This window comes from Capsicum annuum, chromosome 2, assembly GCF_002878395.1.
Source record: "Capsicum annuum cultivar UCD-10X-F1 chromosome 2, UCD10Xv1.1, whole genome shotgun sequence".
NCBI classification, from domain to species: Eukaryota; Viridiplantae; Streptophyta; class Magnoliopsida; order Solanales; family Solanaceae; genus Capsicum; species Capsicum annuum.
The window spans coordinates 24,961,931-24,986,186 of NC_061112.1; positions in this window are offsets into that span (position 1 = coordinate 24,961,931).

A 24,256-nucleotide genomic window follows, 5' to 3' on the forward strand; every position below is an offset into this window, starting at 1 on the left:
TAGGAGACATATTTACCTGAGCTAGGGATCTACAGGAACTGGACCGACTTAAAGAAGAAGACTCTAAGGAAGACATATTTTTTTATTTTTTGGACTATAAAGACTCGATGTATTTGTTCTAAGGTTCTATGGAAAAGACTCAATAAAATAAAAATCTTTTTGTGTTTTTGTGGGCTGACTCTATATATTTGTTCTAAAATCTAAGAAAGTAACTGCGACTCGATTATGTACAAGGCGCAAATTATGAAAAACGGGAAACTCTGACTCTGATAATGAAATTAAAACTATGGCACTAATATGTACAAGACTTGAGTTGTAAACTGTAGAAGTGAGAACTAAGGACGGATCTAAAAGTAGTAGTTTTGATAAATAAAACATATTTTTGTCTTAGTTTGGATTCTTAGGGTTTCCTTATAATCTATAAATACTTTTTTGACGTTTTTTAGTCAGTTTATGCACTTTTATGCACTTAGATGCACTTTGTACTCTTACAAACATATATTGATTTTAAGATTGACTTTTGATCTTGGAATCTTCTTGTTCTCTGTTTTTGGTTGATTAATTGATTTGATACTTTGGATTTTCTCCACCTATGTTGTAAGATTGATTCTATGCTTTCTTTATTGAATTCCATAGATTGTTTCACAACTATGAGCGGCTAATTCCCACAGCTAGGATTGTGGGAACCCTAGCTGAATAACAAAGTAGGAAAAGTGTGAGGTTCTTCTTGATCACCATTTACACTTGTTAAATGCCTCAAACTTTGGCCTTTGCAAATTTCCTGATCTTTATCCCTCTTCCCTTCTTACAACTCACACATATGGTATGGTTACGAGTCTAGGGACCCAAGTTATAACCAAACCAGTGTGTCATTGGCAAAGTTCTTTCCTGGTTGTGAGAAATCCTCATGAGTTGTATGATCATGTGATGAGTGGTTAAGGGTCCAGTCATATGTTGTCCGATGTCCAAGCCCTTGGGGTTCTGTCTTGGTCACGACTTGCACATATGAGTCGTATGGTCTAGTGATGAGTGGGACTAGGAATTCGTAAGTTGGATAGTGTATAGTGTCTAGTTTTCTGTCTTAGTGATGACTCAATGGTAAGAGTCGTATGTTGTGTTGACGACTCAATGTCTTGACTTGTAGCCAGCTGCAGAATCTTTCCTCAATGTTAGTTTACTAAAATCACTTGTTTAAAGCATTGCTCATGAATCACTAATGATGGTTTTGAAATCAAGATTGAGGGGTTTGAATGCATATTATTGAATAAATTTTTCTATTGTTTAAATTATGATTATTCATGTTTTAAGAATGGTTTTGCACATGTGGGTGAATAGGAGTTATGGTTTAACTAAGAGGTCATGATTAACCCTAAATTTTATGGTTTTTGGCTTTGATAATGGTATGCCCTCAACCTGTTTGTGAAATTGTCAATTAGAATGATCTTGTCATATGTTGAATTGTGTTTTGAACTAAGGCACTGGCCTAAGAACGTTAATGGTTGGTAAATGGTTTTATGAAGGCCTTGTTGTCCATAAATTGATTTGAAATACTAAGTGGGTTTGATTCCCTAAAGGATGAATTAAATTGATTTCTTTATTTAGACAATGGGTTCGAGTCCCAAAGTTGATTAATATTGGTTAGGGCATGTTGTACGCTTCCAAGTGGGGTTGTTATGACGATACCAATGGGATGCCTTTGATAAGTAATTGGATTAATGGTTGTTTATGTGTAACAAATGTTTTAATTGGGCTCTAAAGTGGGATGTATAGTCGACCCGTGAAAGTGTAGTTTGAAGGACTAACACTAAAACTGCGATAGCCGATGTAGGTGTCTATATGATCGGAAGGTTTGGGTTCCCCAAATAAATATATGGATGGGAGGTTTGAGTTCCCCATATTGTATATACTAGTGCTTAAGTCACCTTGACTATGCTGGGAGGTTCGAGTCCCCCATAAAGGCATATACGGATATAGATGTGCTCTGGTTCGTGCAGTTACACGTACTTTAAAGCACCCTAAACTTTGGCCTTTGCAAAATTTCTTGAGTCTTAAGCTTTTTTATCATCATACGACTCACACCATGACTCGTTGGTGTGGTTACAGGTCTAGAGACCCTAGTCGTATGTTGGATAGTGTGATATTGGCCATGTTCTGTTCTATATATGAGAAGACTCATACTAGTCATATGTTCAAGTAATGAGAGGTAGGGTCCAAATCGTATGTTATCCAAAGTCTAGCCTTTGATGATCTGCCTAGGTTATGACTTGATGATTCTAGTCATATGGTGATGATACGAGTTACGCAAAGGAGTCGTACGTTGGACAATATGTGGTGTCCAACTTTCTAATCAAGTGATGAGTTGAGGGTACCAGTCGTATGATGTGGTTACGAGTTGAATAGTCCAATTGTACTCTAATGCATCCTTTTTACAGCTTTTAAGATGAGGGTATTTTGGACATTTCCCACCCCAAGCCCTTAAGACACTACGTCTTGTAACTCCTATTTGTCTTTCATACTATACTTTAAAAGATTGAAACACTCTCTAAACACTCTTTAAAAACCTCTCTAAAAGATTGGGCTAGGGTTTCTTCAATGTGGTCATCTAGAGGCTTAAGAATCAAATCTCTCCGTGAATCTTCATAACTCAGGCATATGACTCTTCCTTCATTGTTAGTTCACAAACATCAAGTGTTTTAAACACTGTTCATGATTCATTAATGGTGGTTTTGAAAACCATGGTTGAGGGTTTGAATGCATAATGTTGAGTTTTATTTTCCCATGATTTAAATTATGATTATACATGTTTTGAAAATGGTTTTGCACATGTGGGTGAATGGGAATTATTGTTTAATAAATGAGTCATGTTTAACCCTATACTTAATGTTTTTGGCTTGAATAATGATTTGATGATGGTATGCCCTCAACCTATTTGTGAAAATGTCAATGAGAAGAATTTTATCATAGATGATTGTGTTTTGAACTTCAACCTTTTTGTGAAAATGTCAATGAGAAGAATCTTGTCATAGATGATTGTGTTTTGAACTAAGGCATTGACCTATGAATGTTGATGATTGGTAAATGGTTTTATGAAAGCATTGTTGGTCATAAATTGATTTGAATCATAACCTTTGTAGTTTAATTAGCTATATGGGTTTGAGTCCCTAAATGTTGAATTGGATTATTGTCTTGTTTTAGACAATAGGTTTAAGTCCTAAAGTGGTTTGATAATAGTTATAGCATGTTGTGTGCTTGCAAGTGGTGTTGGTATGGGGATACTACTGGGACTCCTATGTGTGAAAAATGTTTTAATTGGGCTTTAAAGCGGGATGTGTGAAACACCCTAGACGTTAAAAAATTTCTTAAAATTCGGAACCCAATACGACTCATGGCTACGAGCTGTATGTTGGGATTATGGATGGTATGGTCTAGTCTTATATTGACCAGTGTTGGTTGGTGGGATGGATTTTGGTTACTGGAATGGGTATGACTTAGGGGTACGAGTCATATTGGTTGTTTGGTTCCTTAACGTAATCTTTGTTTTGGTTACTTAGGTTTGATCTGAGTACGAGTGGCTCACCATGAGTCGTAAGTCAGGGTATGAATCATACCAGGGACTCGTATGGTAAACAATGTTCAATCCCCCAAGTATTTTATTTGCCAGGGATACGAGTCGTGGATACAGGTCATATGCTGTGGTCACGACTTGGTTGGATAAGTTGTATACTGGACATTATTTGATTCAAGGGTCTAGGCCAAGTTACAAATGGTGTATACCGATCGTATTTAGTGGGTACAACTCGTGAGTGTCAGTCGTATCCCTATGATGGGATTTTGGTGAAACTTAAGTAGGGGTATTTTGGACATTTCCCCACTTATCCTAATAGGGTCCCATGACTTCTAACTTACTTGGGAGGTTATTTACCCTATTATTCTACTCATTAACACTTAGAAACTCCTCTTAAACACTTCATAATTCTCTCAAGAGCTTTTGGGCAAGGGGAGCTAGGGTTTCAACTAAGGGATCAATTTGGGGCTTGTCTTGGTGATTTCTTTCCGTCATCATCTTGGTTTAAGGCATGTTCTCTTCCATCATTGTTAATTTTACTTAAAGACATGGTTTGTATGAATTTTCTATGATTTCATTGATTGTATGATTTTGGTTTTCAAATATAATTTGGGGGGTTTTGATGTTAAATGGTTGGTTATGGTTTTCCATGGTTTTAATTAAGCTTTTATATGCATTAATGATGGTTTTGGATAATTAGATTGCATGGGAATGGTTTAATGGTAATTGAAATTAGTTTAGGTTATATTATTCCCCCAATGTATTTGACAAAATGCTTATAAAGATACGTTTATTGCATTGACTATTTTAATAGAACTCTTGCATGTTTTAAAACTTGGTAAAAGAATTATGCATAGTTTAAATGGTTTGGAAAGGCTAAAGGCTAATTGGTTATACTTGTGGGGAACATGGAAGTCTACCAAGTGGTTTAATATGACTAATTGAAAGGCACTTTAAATTCCTCTCAAACCTATAAATGTTGGCTATGGATGATACTTGCAAATAAGGGTTGGTATGATGATACCAACATCAATGGCCTTGGTTAATAAATGGATAATGGTTTGGTTATTTGGAAAATGTTTTAATTGGGAAATAATGGCGGTATGTGTAGAAAATCCATGAAAGGTGGAGTTTGAGAGGGGACCAAAACTGGAAACTCATATTTGCCGATATGACATTTGGTCTTGGTGACCGTATGCATGATGTCACAGTTTATTTTGGGGATGTACTAGTCATCCCATGAGATACTTCCCTGGTCATGCGGCTACACACACTGGGACCATTTTAGCAGGGGGAGCTAAACCAATATAGCCCGTGGGTGGTTTAGGATGATAAAGTTACACAACCCAGGTAAAGGTTTTAAAGACATGCTAAACCCGGTCCCTTTTCGCGGCAAGGTTATATATATATGCATGGTTGTGTGCATATGGATAGTTTTACTTGATTTGATAAATGGCATTATTTTATCCTTACCCTGAGATCATGCTAGCAATCATTCACTAACCCCATCTACTAGTGGTTGTATACCCACGCAGACAATCTTTAGAGATTAACCTCCGAGCTCTAAGACAAGAAATAAACCTCCCCCTAGGAGCTAAGGAACTACCCTCCTATTCTATAACTGGTTCACCAGGAAATTTAAGGATAACCCTACGGGCCCGACAATCCATAGATGCATAACAAGAATGAAACCAATACATACCTAGAATCATATCAAAATCTACCATATCCAACTCAAACAGATCCGCCAAGGTCTGCTTGCTACCAACAGATACCACACCCCCTATAGACTCTCTTAGCAATAATTGAGTCACCTAACAGGGTAGAAATAGAAAAGGGATTCGAGATAACTTCTGTATCGAAACCAATAGACACAGCCACATATGGAGTCACATAAGAAAGAGCGGACCCTCAATCAAGCAAACAATATAAGTCACGGGAGAAAAACTGTAACGTACCAGTAACAATATCACGTGATGCTTTGGATTCCTGTCGGGATGCTAATACATACAACCTATTTCGACCAACACTAGAAATAGGAACAGTAACAAAAGCAGATTCCACCTCACCAGGCGTAGGAGCAGAAGATGAAGTCACAGGAATCTTATTCGCCTCCTTAGCAACCTTAGTGACCGGATAATCCCTGAGCCGGTGGCATACCTGGCCATAATTGAAGCACTTTTTCCTTCCTCGTAATAACCCCGATGAGGATGACCACAAAATTAATAAGGAGGAAACAAAGAAACTGATTGAACTTTACTCGCCTGAGATTGGGCAACCTGTGCCTGAGAATTGTCACCACCTTAATGATGCCTGTCTCCCGACTGATAAAGAGCACTAGCAGAAAAGGATCCCGAGCTCCCCTACTTTATTTTCTACAACATTCCACCATCACTACCACCCTATGACTGAGCATCTCCCTGATCAGAAAACCTGCTCTTCTTTCCCTGCCTATCCCCAAACTCTGCCTAATTCTTCTTTCATCCTTTACCTACTACATATGAACAATCAACCTCGAGATGTCCATATCTTTAATCAGCAAGGCAGTCTTGCTCTCCAGAATCAAATCTTTATTCAACCCAAAAGCAAACTTTCTCATTCTCGACCTTATATAAGCCACTAAATAAGAAGCATACCTTGATAGCTAATGGAACGTCAAAGCATATTCCTTTACCGATATCCTCCCCAGCTTCAGGTTCACAAACTACTCCATCTTTGTTTTTCTCAACTTTTGAGGAAAGAATCGATCTAAGAAGGCATTAGAAAAGGCCTCCCACAACCCATCCTCTTCCATATCACCTCTATTCCTGTCTCATTCCTCATACGACTAATAAGAAATATCCTTGAGCTGATAAGCCATAAAGTTAACCCTTTCAACATTAGTAGCCTGCATTACCCGAAATATCTTTTCCATCTCATCCAAGAAGCCCTAGGGATCTTCTTCCACCTTTACCCCAGTAAAATTTAAAGGACCCATCTTTATAAATTTACCAACCCTTGTAGACTCAGTAAACAAAGCACCAGTCGTACTCCGCTCAGCCTGAGCAGCAACCAATTAGGAAATAACATGAATAGACTAACAAAATTGTACGTTCATCACATTGCCCTGAGGGAACTGAGGAGAACTAATCGGTAGGAGGAACTCCAGCACCATTAGGAATAAGACCATGAGATTGAAAATGTACTCCAGACATAGGACGTACCCCTTCAGTATTATTGCCAAATAGGGTAGAAGAATTTTCTTGTGTTCCAGATCTAGGAGGCATGATCTGAAAGACAAACAAACAAGGATTAGAAGAGATTCCAGGATTGAGAACTCAAGCTTGAAGATAGAATACCAAGAAAGTGAAATATTCTAAATGTCTTGTAGCCTCTTTGTTATGAGCGTGGCGCGCTTCACACCCCTAAAAGATACTCTACTCGACATAGATTTGTGGACTTTCCAGTTGACCATGAACCTAGGCTCTGATACCAACTTAACCCGACCCAACCCCGGGCTTTATCGTAATAGGCATCCCAAGTCCAACTAGGATAGGGGACCGCCCCCTGTTACCCAACCCACCCACCTATATCAAGCCTTATATGGGATGAATTTCGAATATTTAACGAGATGGCGTTATTATCCTTATTAAGACTCTGAGGTAGGGTCATAATCGTGACCAACCTAACTGAGTCTAATCATATCGCACCAACTGCCCAACCATACCAAACCAAACCAAACCATAGACCATAAACAAAAGGGAAAACCAAAACATAATATGAATATCAGTCCTAAAATATGATAGGATGGAACAACCAACAATATTGTCCAATGATGTTAGCCCACCGGATTATTCCAATGCCAAGGCTGACACCAATACCGATCCCATCCATACCAACCACAGAAGTACCATAAAGCTTCTATCCAAAAGAGTAAACAAATTTGGTTGGGACATGCCCCCAACCATCGCTAAAACCAATATCTAAAATAAAAAAAAAGTGTCTAAAGAAATCCATAACATGAAATAATGCCTTCCGAATGGATGGAAGCTCACCCCTTCAGTACAAATGCTAATACCGAATCTGCATGCTAAATAGGTAGAGTAGAATGAATGGTTCCTGCATAGCGTGATTATACAGCCTCCAGTAGATGGGGTTAGCAAATGACCACTAGCATAAATCTCAAGATAAAAATAAAATAATGCCAGTTATAAAATCAAGTGAAACCATCAATAATGCATACAACCATACACATGTATCAGTGTCGATAAAGGGAACCAGTTTTAACATGCATTTAAAAACTTTACTAGGGTTGTGTAGCTTTGCCTTTCTAACCACCCATAGGCCATATGGGTTAAGCTTCCCCTGCTGAAAGGGCTCCAGTGCGTGTAGCCACATGATCAGGGAATAACTCATGGGATGACTAGTAAATTCACAATTATAAAATATGACATATGCACATGGTCATCAAGACCCCTCATATCGGCAACTATGAGTTTTCAGTTTTTGTCCCCCTGGGACCGCCACCTTCATAGCTTAGCTACATACCCCACCATTAATGCCAATTAAAACTATGTCAAAACAATTCCTTTATCATTTATTAACCAAGTCCAATATTAGTGGTATCGTCATACCACCCCATTACTTACAAGTAATATCCATAGCCAAACCATTTAGGTTAAGAGGACCTTAGGTGCCCTTTCAATTTCCATATTAAATATACTTGGGATATTTCCATGTTCTCCATAAGAATAACCATTTATCCTATATCATTTTCAAACCATTTAAACCATTCATAAATCCTTATTCCAATTTAAAACATGCAAGAGTTCTATTAAAAAAGTCAATGCAATAAACATATATTTATAAGCATTTTATCAAACACCTTGGGGGTATAATATAACCATAACCAATTCCAAAGACCATTAAAAAATTACCATGTAATATAATTGTCCAAAACCACAATTAATGCATAGAACAGCATAATTAAAACCATTAGAAACCATAACCAAGTATTTAATATCAAAACCCCCAAATAATAGTTGAAAACCATAATCATGAAATAGTAAGACCATGAAATCAATCATATAAATCATGCCTTTAGTTGAAATTACAATGAGGGAAGAGAATCATGCCTTATACAAAAGAATTGGTAGAAAGAAATCATCAAGACAAGCCCCAAAGCAATTCGTAAGATGAAACCCTAGCCTTCTTGCCCGAAAAGCTCTTGAGAGAATTATAAGATATTTTTGGAATAGTTTCTAAGTGTTAATGAACATAATAATAGGGAAAATAATCTCCTAAGTATATTAGAAGTCATGGGTCCTAGTTAGAATAAGTAAGAAAATATCCAAAATACCCCCACTTAAATTCCTTAAAAACCCATCACAGGGATTAACTGGCCCATATAAGTCGTACCCTCCTGTATGATTGGTATCCACCACTCATATCTAAGCCTCAACCCTTGGATCAAATACTGTACAGTATAGGACTCATCCAACAAAGTCGTAACCCAATATATGATCAATACCCATGACCCGTATCCCTGGTAGAATGAAATTCTAGGAGGATCAAACACTGCCCACCATACGAGTCCCTGATACGACTCATACCAAGCCCTATGACTTACACCTATAAGTCGTACACATTTCAGTGACCAAAAATATCCCACAACTAACACTGGTCAACATACGACAAGACAATACCACTCATACCCCAACATACGGCTCGTACCAATAAGTCGTATTGGGTTCGGAGAATTGATTTCTAAAGGTCAAAACCCAGGATGTTTCACAGTAGAAATGAAGGAGGAATGATAGCTCCTAATTTGGTAGGCTCAAAGTATCCCAAGTCCTTCTCCGAATAATCATATAGTGGCAAGTACTGATAGACTGGGAGTACTTGAGCTCTACCCCTTCTAACTCTATCTCTATTTATGTTGAGTTCTACTTGACGATCTACTACTTGTCTTTGCCTTACTAACTTTGCCTTTTGAGCTATACGATGGGCATTCATACCCCTCCTTGCATTAGCAGCATTTTCTTCTGCTAATAATTGATCTGTGGTTCGATCAATTATCTACTAAACTGTACTAGGAAGAGGAGGAGGCAAACCAGTAGGATTGTTCCAAAGCACATCAGGATGATCTTTACATTCGTGTTTGATATCCTACAATTCAGTTATAGGATTCTCTCTGGCTTAGGATCAAGTGGGAGTAAGGGATTACCTTGACTTCTAGTGCTAGGCATACACTGACGTATGCCCTAAGAAGAATATGAAAATAAAACCTAAAAACCTCAATGACTTTAATCAACAACTTTGCAATCATATTACCCGATAGTAATGCCAAAAATTAATATCACCCAAACCTATACCCTCCAAGATGATACAAAGTAGTCGCTTTTAAATTATAGTAGCCCAACTAGGTTGGGTAGAACCCACTAAAAATAGGTCAAACTCATCTCAAACTTGCTGAAGCAGCCAAAAGTGTAGGAAAGTAAATTGCGGGTTTGCTGTGATTAGTAAAAGTAACAAGATTTGATGCATTTGCTTGTAAATAATCTAAGACAAACACTAGGAATATATTCCCTTATCTTCCTAACTCAGTAGGTTTCTCCTGCTCAATCCATCTATCTCATTGCCACACACGTAGAATCTGACAAGCTGTGTATCACCAACCATCTTGTGAATGCTTTTGGTGAATTTCACCCTTTAGTTTATGAGTCTTAGGGTATCTCTTTAATAACCTTTGTCTTTTATCCTAGTTTAACTATTAACTTGTGGATCTCATGTTATTAGATGAGGGTTGATAGCCTTGAATTACTATTGTAATCCTCTTTTCCCAATATCATCTCTCTTGTGAGATGATCTCGAAATACCAGTAGGTTCTTAGAGTTGGCCACCACTAAGAAATCGATTAAACTAAAGAAGATCACAATACAAGTGAAAATGGTGATCAAGAAAAACCTCACACTTCCTCTATTTCATTATTTATTGGTTAATTCCCACAATCCTAGCTGTGGCAATTAACTGCACATAGTTGCAAAAAACTCCATGGAATTCAATAAAGAAAGCATAGAATCAATCTCATAATAATAGATGAAAAAACCCAAAGTCTTAAATCAATTAATCAACCAAAAATGAAGAACTAGAAAATTCCAAGATTAAAAGTCAATCTCGAAATCAATATATATTTGTAAGAGTATAAAGTGCGTCAAAGTGCAAAAACTAGATAAAAAGCATCAAAAGAGTATTTATAGATTACAAGGAAACCCTAAAAATTCAAACTAAAGCGAGATATGAAAATTGAGTTGGTGGCCAACTACGGTGCTACTTTTTGGCTGTTGGAGGAACCTACAGGCTGTAGATGGCCCCACGTAGGCTGTTAATCTTTAAAATTTGCAGGATCTCTACTTGTGATCACTTGTTTTGACACCTACAAGGTGTAGGCAGTGTGTAGGTTTCATTGAGGAAATATGTAAATAGAGAAGTTGAGGCTTAACAGGTAATGCACCCATCTTGGATGGTGGCATTGATGCTGAGGGCTCTTTAGGTGTAACTAAGTTTGGATGGTATGGTAATATTTACATTTTATTGCAAAAAAAAATACAAAAAAGAAAACCAAAAAGAAAAAATCTTAAAAAAAGGAGAAAGAGAAATAAGCTAGAGAGAAGAGAAAGAAAAATGAAAAGAAAGGAGCTAAAATAGGAAAAAAAGAAGAAGAAGAAAACCAAAAAGAAAAGAAATGAAATATATGATTAAAAACAAGAAAGAAGAAATACAAAAAAAATAAAAATGAAAGAAGTATAGAAGAAAAGAATAAAAGGGAAAAAAGAAAGAGAAATAGAAGTTAGAGATAGAAGAGAGGAAAAAATGAAAAAAAAAAAAGAATCTAAAAAGAAAAATTAAAATTAAAATTAAAATAGAAAAAATAAAAAGTAAATAAGAACTAAAAAAGATAAAAGAAAAAAGAGAAGAAAAAAATGATGGTGAATACTAATATAATGAGTGATTAGGATGTTTTTGTCATCATCCATGGCTTGCACTCGATGTAGCCATGTTTTTTGAAAATATAAATATAATACACAGTAAAAAATGAGAAAGGAAAAAAAAGAAACTAAAAAGGAAAAATAAGCAAAAAAGAAAAAAAAGAAAGAGAAGTAGAGAGTAGAAATTGAAATGAGGAAAAAAATTAAAAAAAGAAAAGAAATAGAGGCTAAAGATAGAAGAGGGAAAAAACAATAAACTAAAAAAAGAAAAAAAAAAGAAAAAAGAGAAAAATGTGCCATGTATTGTAATTTTGAAAGTTAGGCTAGAGGCACTTTCATTTTGTTGGAACATTGACTATTTTTTGTAAGTGTCCCTAGAGAAAATCCATATTCAAATATAGAAAATTGACATTTTATTTACTCTGTGGTCCTATTTTATATTGTGTTGCTAGACAAGTTGAAATAATAGTTACTTGAAACTTGTTTAAAAAATACTAGAAACTTGTTTTCAACATGTACTCCGTCCGTTCCATTTTACTTTATTCGCTTATTAATAATAGTTGTTTCAATTTACTCCTACAATTTATGAAATGAAAAGAAATTTGTCATATTCTTCCAATATTACTCGTATTATTTAATGATTATATAAAGTATTAATAGTCAAATTTAGATTTTCAAAGCATAATTAATAAGGTTAATTTAGTAAACAAACACCTAATAAATATTTTCTTAAGGGGAGTGTAAAAATTTGTCCCCATTTCTCAACCTCATTTGGTCGTTTGATTTTTTTTACCCCCATTGTGACTCGAACTTAGTGCGCGGCGACATTGTCAACCCAGTAGGTTTGTCAATGCTTGCAAACCATGAATCTTTTAGAGATGCTCGATCAACCATAATTTCAACAGCAAGTTTCATCCCTCAAATCATTTGTCCCCATTATTAGAGCATCCAAACGCCCGGTAAATGTCGACTACAATCATGGGCACAATCGTTCAAGGACCTTTGTCAATCCAATCACGTAAACCGCCGATCTTGTTGATTAAGAGAGTATGTATGACTTCTTCTACTCCATTAGTAAAAAGTATCATTCATAAGAAATAAAATAATAAATGTGAATATTCTTTTTTCCCCCACTCTTTGATTCATACATTTTCTAACCATAATAATGTCTAAACTTGTCAAACAAGTAACTACCCGAGATTTTTGACTTCGTCACAAATGACACCATCACACTACCTTGAAGCGCTAGTTTATCTTAAACCTATTTGAAGGTGATTGCTTTTTGCTAGTTCTTTTTCTAGGGCAAGTAGATATCTTCACATACCTTCTAATTTCATCAAGAAGTGGGGTCATTTCACTTCGCCAAACTTGAACATACTTTTTTTTATCCCAAAATGCTGTAGCAGCCTCAATAAGTTCTCTTCTTGGGGTGACATGCATAAGAGATGGAAGCTCCCCAATACATTTCTCACCGCTGGTTGACCTTGTGAACCCAATATAGCCATCAAGACTTTATCTGAGTTGGCATGCACCAAGCCATAGCGAACCTGGATATTATGTAAGTTGTTCCATTGAGCCTGGAAACAAAAGAAGTTACCCTACCCTACTACCACAACGAAGGAGCAATATGACAACTTTTAGACATATTTATTTCTCAAATACATAGAAATCACTAGAATGTTATGTTTGGGATTATGAAATCACTTAGAACTTAGGGAAAGGTTTCTTAATAGACTATAACACCTCAAAAATTCAAGATACGACTAGAACTAATCTTCAAGCAAATATAGAACTAGTACATACACAGGATACGAGTATTAATGATTTTTAAGATCATAAGGGGTCCCAAATCAAAAGTTGAGTTGAAAACTTCTTTTTTGACTAAGTTCTAGTATAAGATACTTCTTGGGTAAACCTCAAATGACTACTTATCCTAGTATGTAAAGAGTGTTGGCTGAATACTATCAACTTATATGTAATTGAATTACCTTTTCAACGCCACCAATCGCTCATAAATACGGTATGAAAGTAAAAGGTTATGACCATTTTAGTAAAGTACTATTAGGCTATCAAGACACTAGTTGTCATATGAACTATGTCTAAATGACACGAGTTGTCATCCAAACTATGTGTAAGGGATACGAGTTCTCATACAAATGTGTGTCAGGGACACAAGTCATGCGGTCCAATCCAAGAGTCGTAAAATTTTTCAGCAACTTCACTACATGTTTAATGAAGGTTATTTTGGTCTTTTCTAAGATTTTTCGCTCTATACGAAGTCATTTTAGGGTATTTTGAGGGGTTATATCATATAATTATTCTATTCCATTATAATAATAATCAAAGCTCGCAAACTCTGTAAAAATTCTCTCAACTCAAGAACCTAGGGTTTTTTCCTCAGGCTCAAGATAAATCAAGAATTCACCAAGGTTTCCATCTCCAGGTATATGGGATTTCATCAGCGGATTTCTTTCACCCATTGAGTCCCAAAGTTAACTCAATTTCTTAAGATTAATTCATTCTCCAAGTTTAGGATTTCTATTTAAAGGTGAATTCCATTATCTTTCATTCCTTGTGTCATGACCCAAAAATAAAGGGTCATAATGACACTTGTCATGACAAAAAAGGCAAAATGGTGCATGCAAAATCCCAAAAATAAAGATTCATTCAAAATCCTGTGAATGCAAATAAACTATGCTACCCAAAATAGTTGATACTCCAGACTTAGTGGCGATATCAAATTTTAGTAAAGACATCACTCTTACAAAGTTGACCCCCAAAATCAATAATCACCACTTTCAAAATCGAGGATCAAAATGAGATTTAAAAGTCATAAAACCACACCAACCGTGTTACCAATATAAAATAGACGTTTCGGATATAGTAGCGTAGTTCGTTTTACCATTCGTCTTACGGATAAAAGATATCAATTGAAATCAACAATAAGGCTCTCAAAGTCGCCAAAAACTACAAAATCATATAAATGGCATAAAAAATTGTGCCAATTATCCCCACACCTCAGAAATACCATAACACAACCACAGGGAGGGGTAAAATTGTCAAATCATACAGAAATATATATTTAACTAAAATTTTGGTCATTATATGCTTAAATTCCTTTCGTCCCTGAAAGTCAAGGAATAAGAAGGACCCGAAGGACCAAAACTATGAGGATATTGGGTCGGTATGTCCTGCTTGGTCTCCTAGGTAGCCTTCTCGACTGGACAGTGCCTCCACTGGACCCTAAGTATATGAATCTATTTAAACCTCAAATTTCTAACCCCTCTACCTAAAATAACAACAAGAATCTCCTTAAAAGGAAAACTATCATCCAACTAAATAGAATTCCACTAAAGCACGTGGGACTCATAAAAAAATACCATCTCAATATAGACATATGAAATACAGGGTGGTGTCCAAAAATGTTGGAGGAATGACTAACTCATAAGTTATCTCACCAACCTACTGTAGGATCTCAAATGGACCAATATACCTGGGGTTAAACTTTTTCCTTCTTCTTGACCCTCATTACACCCTTTATAGTTGACACACATAAAACACCCGATCACTAACCCCAAAGCTTCAAATCTTGTACTTTACTATTGACATAACTCTTTTCTTGCTCTAAGATGCATAGATTCTATCCCGAATTACTTAAACTCTATCCATAGAATCAAGTAACAAGTCTATTCCCTATAACCTAACCTCAAAAACATCAAACCAACTATGGGCATGTACCTACTACCATATAATGCCTTGAATGGAGCCATCTAAAACTTGAATGGTAGATATTCTTAAATGTAAACTTCCCTAAATCTAAGAACAACTTCCACTGACCTCCAAAATCAATAACATATGCCTAAAACATATCCTCTAGAATTTAAATGGTCTGGTCCAACTGACTCTCACTATACATCTTAGCTTCCCTAGGTAAATAGAATGTCTGGAATAATGGGCCTCCTCCATAATCAATCTAACCAAAATCCCAACTTTAGGAACATAAATTTTCCCATCAACCCATAAAACAACCTTCGAATCCAAGTTTACCTTCCTAGTCTCACAGCTCTACACCATATCTCGAATCACCCATAATTTATCATCCTTAAATGCCACTCATGAATCTCCTCCACTAATATAGACGTACTTTTAACACATAAAGAATCCACTTAGGGTAAGATATATCAAGTCGAACCTAATGGTTGGGTAAGGACTGTATGTCCAAGGCTAAGGTCTCTCCAAAGATGAAAAGAAAGACAAACTTCCCATACTCATTTCCCTTACCTAAATGGTAAATAATACATATATTGTAGTCCTTAAGTATCTATAGCCATATGCGCTACCTTAAATTGAGATTCTTTTGTTGAAGATGTACTAAAAGCAATGATGATAATTGAATTTCTCATAATAGACACCACAAAGGTATTCATTTAAATATTTAACGCATACTACTACCAACTCTAAGTTATGGATGAGGCAGTTCTACTCGTGCATCTTTAATTACCTAGATTTATATATAGTAACTTAGCCCTATTGGATGAATATACACCCCAAACTAACCCCAAAAGTATCATGATATACTCTAAACCCTTGTCTCTCAACCAAAAGTCATAAATGATCTAAGGTAGCTATAGCAAAGTTCTAAATACATAAAACATATAAAATCAAGAGAATGACCTGGCGCATCATTACAATATCCACTACTAAAAGAACTTTTATCCTAAAAAATCAAGGAATTGAATGAGTTTGAGATTCAAAAAGATTAGGGTGTAAGGTCTATGTGCCTTACTAGGCTCCTCCGGTACCCTCCAAATTGAACAATGCCTACATAGAACCTTAGCTATAAGAATCCCCTTGATTTTAACTTCCTTGCCTCACTGCTTAAAATAATAACCAACTCCTCCCATTATGCCAATTCCTATATAATTGCATTGTACCCTATAGAAGTATTGGAGACTCATCCAAAATATATGATACTATATAATAAGATCAAAACTAAGCGAACACCTGATAAGGATATAAGCAATCCAACTCATAAACCAAATCACCAACCACAAGGTCTAAGTCCTGCATCTTCTGATCATCGTAAGTCTCTAACCTATTTTGAGGTACGTAGATACTCTCCAGCATCATTTGAATCTTGCCTGTATAATCACACAACTACCAACCTCGAAAGGATATTATCAACCCATTAGAGATCTGTATAACCTAACACATGTATGATTTCTCAAAAGAATCCACCCAAACATGTTAGAATGGTAATACTATTATATGTAAACTCTGACAAGGCTATGCATTGACTTAATAATCCTCAAAACTAGAGGTGGGTGTTCGGTATTTAGTTTTGGGTTTTTTTTTTCTTGGTTTTCGGTTATAAAATTAGACGCATAAAAAACCCAACCAAATTAGTTCGGTTTGGTTTATGTGAATTTTAGTTTGATTGTTTTTTGGTTTAATAATTTCAATTTTTCGATTCTGAGCCTGTTTAATGGGCTAAATTCATTTGGATACTCACCTATATGCTTCTTTCAACATCCATCCTAAAATATGAAATATGGAAGTTTATACGACATTTTCAAAGTTGTGCACATGAGAGTATATATAATACATAAAAAATTCATTTGATTGTGTTCTTGATGACTTCAGAAAATGAAATCAAACCTGCACTTTGTTCTTTTAAGTGATTGAAATTTTAACATCTAAAATATAAGGCAGTAAAATAACTATGTAAGTAGAAAATGAAAAGAAATTAACTAGTGTCTGAAAGAGGTTTTTTTATATGTTAGTAGCAATCAAATTTCCAAGAAACCAACAAGCTTACTGGTTTACAGACCTAAAAATCAACACACACCAGTAGGTCAATATTGATGTCCTTCCTGGATATTTAGAGTCTGTTTCAAACCACTCAACAGAGCAATAACATGACTATCCATGTCTGATTTTAAGATACTTAAACTAACAAAAACAAGTATTAAGAGATACTGACAAACTATAACTCATCCTTAGCTTTTAAAGTCATCAATTTTTCCAAGTTGTATCCATACATTTACTAATAATAAGGTAAAAATTACATAATTTCTAGGAAAAAGGATATTTAAAACCATCAAATGGCGCACCACAACCACTGAATCAAGTCCTTTATCTTCGGGCTTGATAAAACCACCTATAGGGGATATTGAAATTGGATGAATATTGAGTTAACAACAATAACATACCAGTGACAAGTGAAGTTGGTGGCAAATCGAATGAATATTGAGTTAATAGAATGTGTAAATCATTTAAAGTATTAGGGTTAAGACTTCAAAGAGTGTATTAGGGTGTTGCGGTTTACCTATTTGGGATTTTTGGTTGCTGATTGCTGAAGAATGTATTTGGATTTTGGCCTTTTGGGGATTTCGAGTAGGCTGTAGTGGACTGGGTACTGACTACTGTATATGTATTAAATATAGCTAATGGGCTTAGATAGTAGATATTATAAATATTAAATATATATATATATATATGTATAATAACTAAAAAAAAGTAAACTAAAAATTTTGGTTTAAATTGAAAAACCAAATTACGTCAACCTAAAAACTGAAAACAAAACCAAAATACCGAATGTATAAAAGAAAACCAAAATCGAACTAAAAAATTGAAAAAGAAAAACCAATAAACTGAATTATTCGGTTCGGTTTGGTATTTCAGTGTTTTAGTATTTATGCCCACCCCTACTTAAAACCATTAACATAAATCCAAAGCATAAATAGAATTTGAACTATCTGCTCTAAAATATCATCTATCATATGGTGAAAAAGTTAAGCTAAGATCAACCTAAATATTAGTCTCTCTCTTAATGGACTACTAGAAACTTGATGCGAACCGAGAACCAAAGTTAAAAATGGTAGAAATTGACACTCTGTGTAATTGGATCATCCCTCAAATACAAATATGAGCTGAAGGAAGACTAAATTGGTAGGTGGCGAGTAAGCCTATCCATCTATCAACAATAGTCTGATGGAATCAAATGCCTGAACAAGCTGAAATAAGTCAAAAAATAAATAGCTATCCGCTTAGCATCTAAGCCAAACCACCAAGCGTTAACTGTCCAAATTATGCCCACTGACAAATAAGTATCTAAATACAAGATCTATTATACACCTCATGCCCTTATCCGGAAGCTTTAAAATCCGAACTGGGCTAATAAGGCCTTGGACCCCAGCAGGCCCACCTTATGCTTGTCTGTTCCCTAGAGATAAATGTCTTTTAATAAATCTGGTAAACCATATTGGGAATGAATAAATCCCTCCACCAAGACATATGATGTAGCTTGCTAACCAAACACACTGCTAGCCTTAATGGAAAATACTCCTAGCCCCAAACACTGACTAATCAATCCTCGCCAAGACAACATAGTCCTATTATTAGACATCACGTGCCTCGAGAATATCATAGAGCCAAGTCAATATCACATTCAAAAACTTAGAAAATATCTACTATTCTCACAAAAGGTGAAGCTAAGGCACCATCGATGGTCACTAGGATAAAGAGGTCCAATCAAGTCCTAATTACATGATCGTCCAATCCATACCTACTAGGGGTATGGATAAACCAAGGACATATTTAGGAACTCATAGTGATCCATCAAATATTTGCTCCTGATAGTTGATAGGCAAAACACACTTACATAAAACCATTCTATTTCCTCATAAACCAAATAGAAGTACCCTATGGAAACATTTCAGGACAAATTACCCCATACTTCGAAGAATTTAAATCTACCCATATAATTACCCTTACTTAAATAAAGTCATCTAGTACAATATAGAATAATAAAAAGATCACGCGACTCACTACCAACACCATAGTTAAATCACAATTAGGTGATCCAGCAAGCTAATCAAGAAAATTGACATCGATGATGCACCGGCCTTAGAGACTAAAAAGAGTAATGAAACATCAATACTAGCATCAAGAATGAAATAAAAAAGGACTAAACATTCTTTCATTACACCTTTATTACCCTCGAATAAATGACATAACCCCTCTCAACAACCAACCCTCTAACTCCTACCTCACAAACTAAAAGAGACCCATCACAATTAAAGTAACAATCTAAGAAAGGCAACCAAGGACTATATGGTAGGAAAACAAAATGGTCTAAACCAATAATTACATTGGATACCATTGTGTTAAAGATAATTAGATCTATCCTAGTGATATACCCCAAGGCAGTCACAATGCAAGATTGACCCACTTGATCCACTACTATGAGAAAATAATGAAACACACAATCAACCCACGATCTACTATTTAAAAAATCTATGGGCGTATCTATGTACATAAGCGCAACCGCAGGTTCACCAAGACAACACTAACACATGAAAAAGTAAGTAAACCTGAATATATAAGAAGATCGTGGATTAAATAATATTGAAACAGAAGGGAGCACATCAAAATCATACCTATAGTATCTAGATCTAAAGCAACCTTTGTCCTACCCAAAGAAGCTCATAGTAGATCGAGTCCATCCATAAACTAAGCATCAACACAACCGTTGGCACCACTTGGCTGTGAAATACATCTAACACTATATGGACCACCCCTAATACTCTAGGAAAAACCTTTAATTAGTGGTGTCACAACCCTAAAAGGATGACCTAGCTGTGATGACTGCCCAATAATCCCATGCAAGCCTTAGAAATCCTAAACAAGCAAAGCATATCCACGACCTAAACCAGACCCTACGACCTAATGACCTAAAATAAGAACCTCTTAATGTCTGACCAAAATGTTGTCTATTGTAACTACTATGACCTGTTTGATCCCTATCGATGATTTGTGGCACTGTCTGTACAAGCCTACTAAGCTTAAAGTGATGGTGACCTTCACTGAAGGAATCTCTGCCTCTAGATGAAGTACTATTAAAATCTCATACTCTAAAGCTAATGTAGAACCCTATTAAGTACCTATAAACTTATCTCTAAGCTAAAAACCACTCGATGTATCAAGCACCACCTCTTTCTATGATGTACACCTAAAAGGCTCAAACTCTCATCCAAGATATGCTAAAAAAATTGCATAATCACCAATTGAGCTGGAGCCTAGGCTATCCCCAGACCCTCTAGCTGATACTATAAATCTATAATATTAAGCTCTGTCCTATTGACTACCTCTTAACCTGCCCCTAGGATGACACTCTAGAAATAAGTGTAAGAGTTTCATATTCACTATCTAATGACCTCTCACCATCCATATGAGAAAGAGCAAAACCAAAAGAAGAGCTTCAGTAGTTTAGATGGATAAAGACACATAATGGACAATCAAGAAATGGGATTTTCCTATGAATTCCCTATAACTTTTCAAAAATAGGATACAAACATCATGAGTAGGACTTTATTAGGCACTTGATCTTATGCCAATGATACTGGTAAACTTAGGATGTAGTACCAAACTTTCATGACCTGAAATCTTAGGTCATGATGGTACTTACTAGGCCCACCAACAGAAAAGCCAAACCCTATAGCCTAAAATATTAAGTAATGTTCTAGTAATAGGAAAGAACAAATCATGGAATAGGTGGCCCAAATATAAGTACAATGCATATAGCGGTGCAATAAAATATACATAAAATTGATGAAGTAAAAGATTACAACCTAAGACCTAATATAGTCAATGCAAAAGCTGCTAAATACATCAAGAACACTACCTAGATATAATATGTGTAGGACCATCTTTGAATATACAAAATAGAGATGAGTCCAACAAAATAGAAGAAGAATGAACAACTATAGAGGTCAGGTGCTCACCTTAAGTCTCTAATATAAGATAGTTCTACACAAGGTAAATATCAGTCGTAAGAACTCATACTAGGATCTGCTTTAGGGAAATGATAGAAAGTGTAGTATGAGTATCAAAACACATAATACACTGTAGGCATAGGCAAACTGATCTTAATAGATAAATGCAAGTATAAATAACATAAAACAAGATGGTAAACAATGTAAGTAACACAAAATAAGATGCTATACAAGGTAGGTAACTAGAAAAAAAGGTACTAATCTGTAGAAGCTAGCTTAACAGTGTAACACAATAATAGCTATATTAAGGAAGAATATCAATAGTAGTATACGTAGAATGTCTACCCAAAGTAAGTGAAATAACAAAATAATTTAACACTAGAGTTGAAAATGCTAAAAAAAGAGTCCATAAGGTGTACCTACATCATGAGTACACACCAATAAACAACCTATCACAAGCTAAACGGTAATAATCAGCAATAACCTAGATAGGTCCCTATAATCCCAAAAGGTGCATGCATTAGAAAATAAACACACTGGCCCTCATAAGCATGATAATTTCCAATCTTACAAACATACCCTAACTACCCCCAAAGCACAATAGGTTCCAAGTAACAAACATAATGGCGACAGGTAGTGCATATAAATAAATAAGTGTAATGGAAGTTAAATAATGTAATATGAGACAAGTGTTATGTCCAATTATAGTGTATACACCTCTTCCATCCCTATGGCTCATAAATATTGGACCTACAGGGAATACCCCTCCTTTGGAATTTTGGCTCACATATAAAGTGACCTATAGAGGGCTAGAGATAACCACATACTCCACCCGATATCGAACCAGGACTTCAAGGTAATAGTCCATAATAAATATGAACATGACAGGTGCTTGAAAGTGAATTGGGTATAAAATGATCTATTTTTCCTTTTATAACTAATGCATCAATAAAATCTCTTCAATCCCATGACAAGTCAGAGTCATTAGGTGAAAATCAGGACCAAACATCTCTAAAAAATGATAAAAAGTTTATTACAGAGTGTAAATACCATAGGTGCTTAAACTTAAATTAGAGCGTGATAGTATATTTTATTTTTAAAAATCTTCATCGAACAGTAAGGGTGGTACGCTTTATATTTTAAATTAAGTTAATATATGGAAAATGAGAATAAATCTCTTTCTAAAATTAGTATTAAAAATCAATATTCCTTGGAATCATACCATAATGCATGCAAGTGCGCGTGTGAAGGTATGGATGGCATCACCAATATCTAAAGACTCGATCCCACCAATGAACAAAATATTATATTTATATACAAATAGGGAAACAAAAGTCAACAGGGTTATACATGATATTAAACCGCAGTGAATCATGGAATACTAGTTCCATGTAAAAGTACTATTCTAACCTACACTAAGGGTCTCATGCCTTATACCAGCATCAGAGAAAATTCAAATATCCCTAGACAAATATTACCTCTACAACAAGAATATAGATATCCTTATCCTAATCCTAACACTATAGTAAACATACCAACATACTAAGGCTTAAGCTAGTGCTCTACTCTAGGATTCCCAAAGAAGGTCAAAAACAACAAAAATGCTAAGATGATCTCCAGTCTATCCTATAATCCCTATCTATATACAATTTATAATACATGTGATCTTATAGAGAAAAGTGTAAAATAAGGTAGATTATACCCTGCTTGTAAGTTAAACAACAATCTCAAATTGACCATGAGCTACTCGCCTCCTCTATATAAATCCAGAAAGCCTCCAAGCTACATTTCAGTATGAGTAAACTGAGATTCATATTGCAATTATATTTTTTGACCCTCTAGCTCCAATCTCAGTCGTATGCTACGTATTCAAGGTACTTAGTTCAGATCATGATATTCAGCTCATGTATCATGTTCCACACCCAGTTATATTCTCATGTTTTCACTCATGCATATTTAGTAATTAAGCTTAGACTTAGCCCAAGGTAATAGCTTTTCTTAAGCTTATCCAGTTTCATGTTCAGAATTCAGCTACAAATGTGGTATTCAGTTCCATGCTCAATTTTTATTTCAAACTTGGTATCATTATCCTTACATATTCAGTCGCACGTTCATGAGTTAGTTCAGTCATGTATTAATGCATCAGATATGCGTGATCAGCTCATCAGTACTCTCAGTCATGCATTCACGTATCAGCTCACTTATAAAATCATGCATCAGATATGCATGCTCAGTATGAATATCAGTAATGTTTGTTAGGTAGTCATGTTTCAACTATTCATGTTCAGTAAGTACTTCAGCTTATCGTTTCTCTGATCTAAATTAGTCTCATTCAAGGATGAATGTTCCCAAGGGGGAGATATTGTAATACCCCGTACTTTTACCTAGCTTAAAATCATCCCAAATGTGTTAAAGACTTGTTTCAAATATGAATACACTTTTATACATGTGGTATTTTTAATATTTTCACTTTTTATCATGTGGAAAATCAAATAAGCTCTCTATCTATACCAAATTCACCTAAATTCGACACCCGGGCGAAGAGTTAGAGCCATTTTAGTAAGACAGTGTGCCACTTGAGCCATCAACGCGTCACAGAGCCAGCCAAAATGGAAATCATCAAAATACAGTGAGCCTTCATGATTATGGTGCATCTCGCCAAGGCTCAAATTTAGAGTTGTCAAATTCCAGTCGCGCCGTGATGCACCAAGGGTCCAGGTCGGGAAATTTTTCACAGAATTAAAATACGCATCCAAGGGTTAGAAAGGTCAATTTGTCACCCCTATATACCGAATACCACATGATTCATCCATAATTCATCCAAAATATATTGTTTCTCTCAAGAACAAGCTAGGGTTTTCAATTGGAGATTCAAATCCAAGACTCAAATTCAAGAATCTCTCCATCAATCTTCGTAGAATCAAGAACTAAGGTATGTGTAGTGTTCA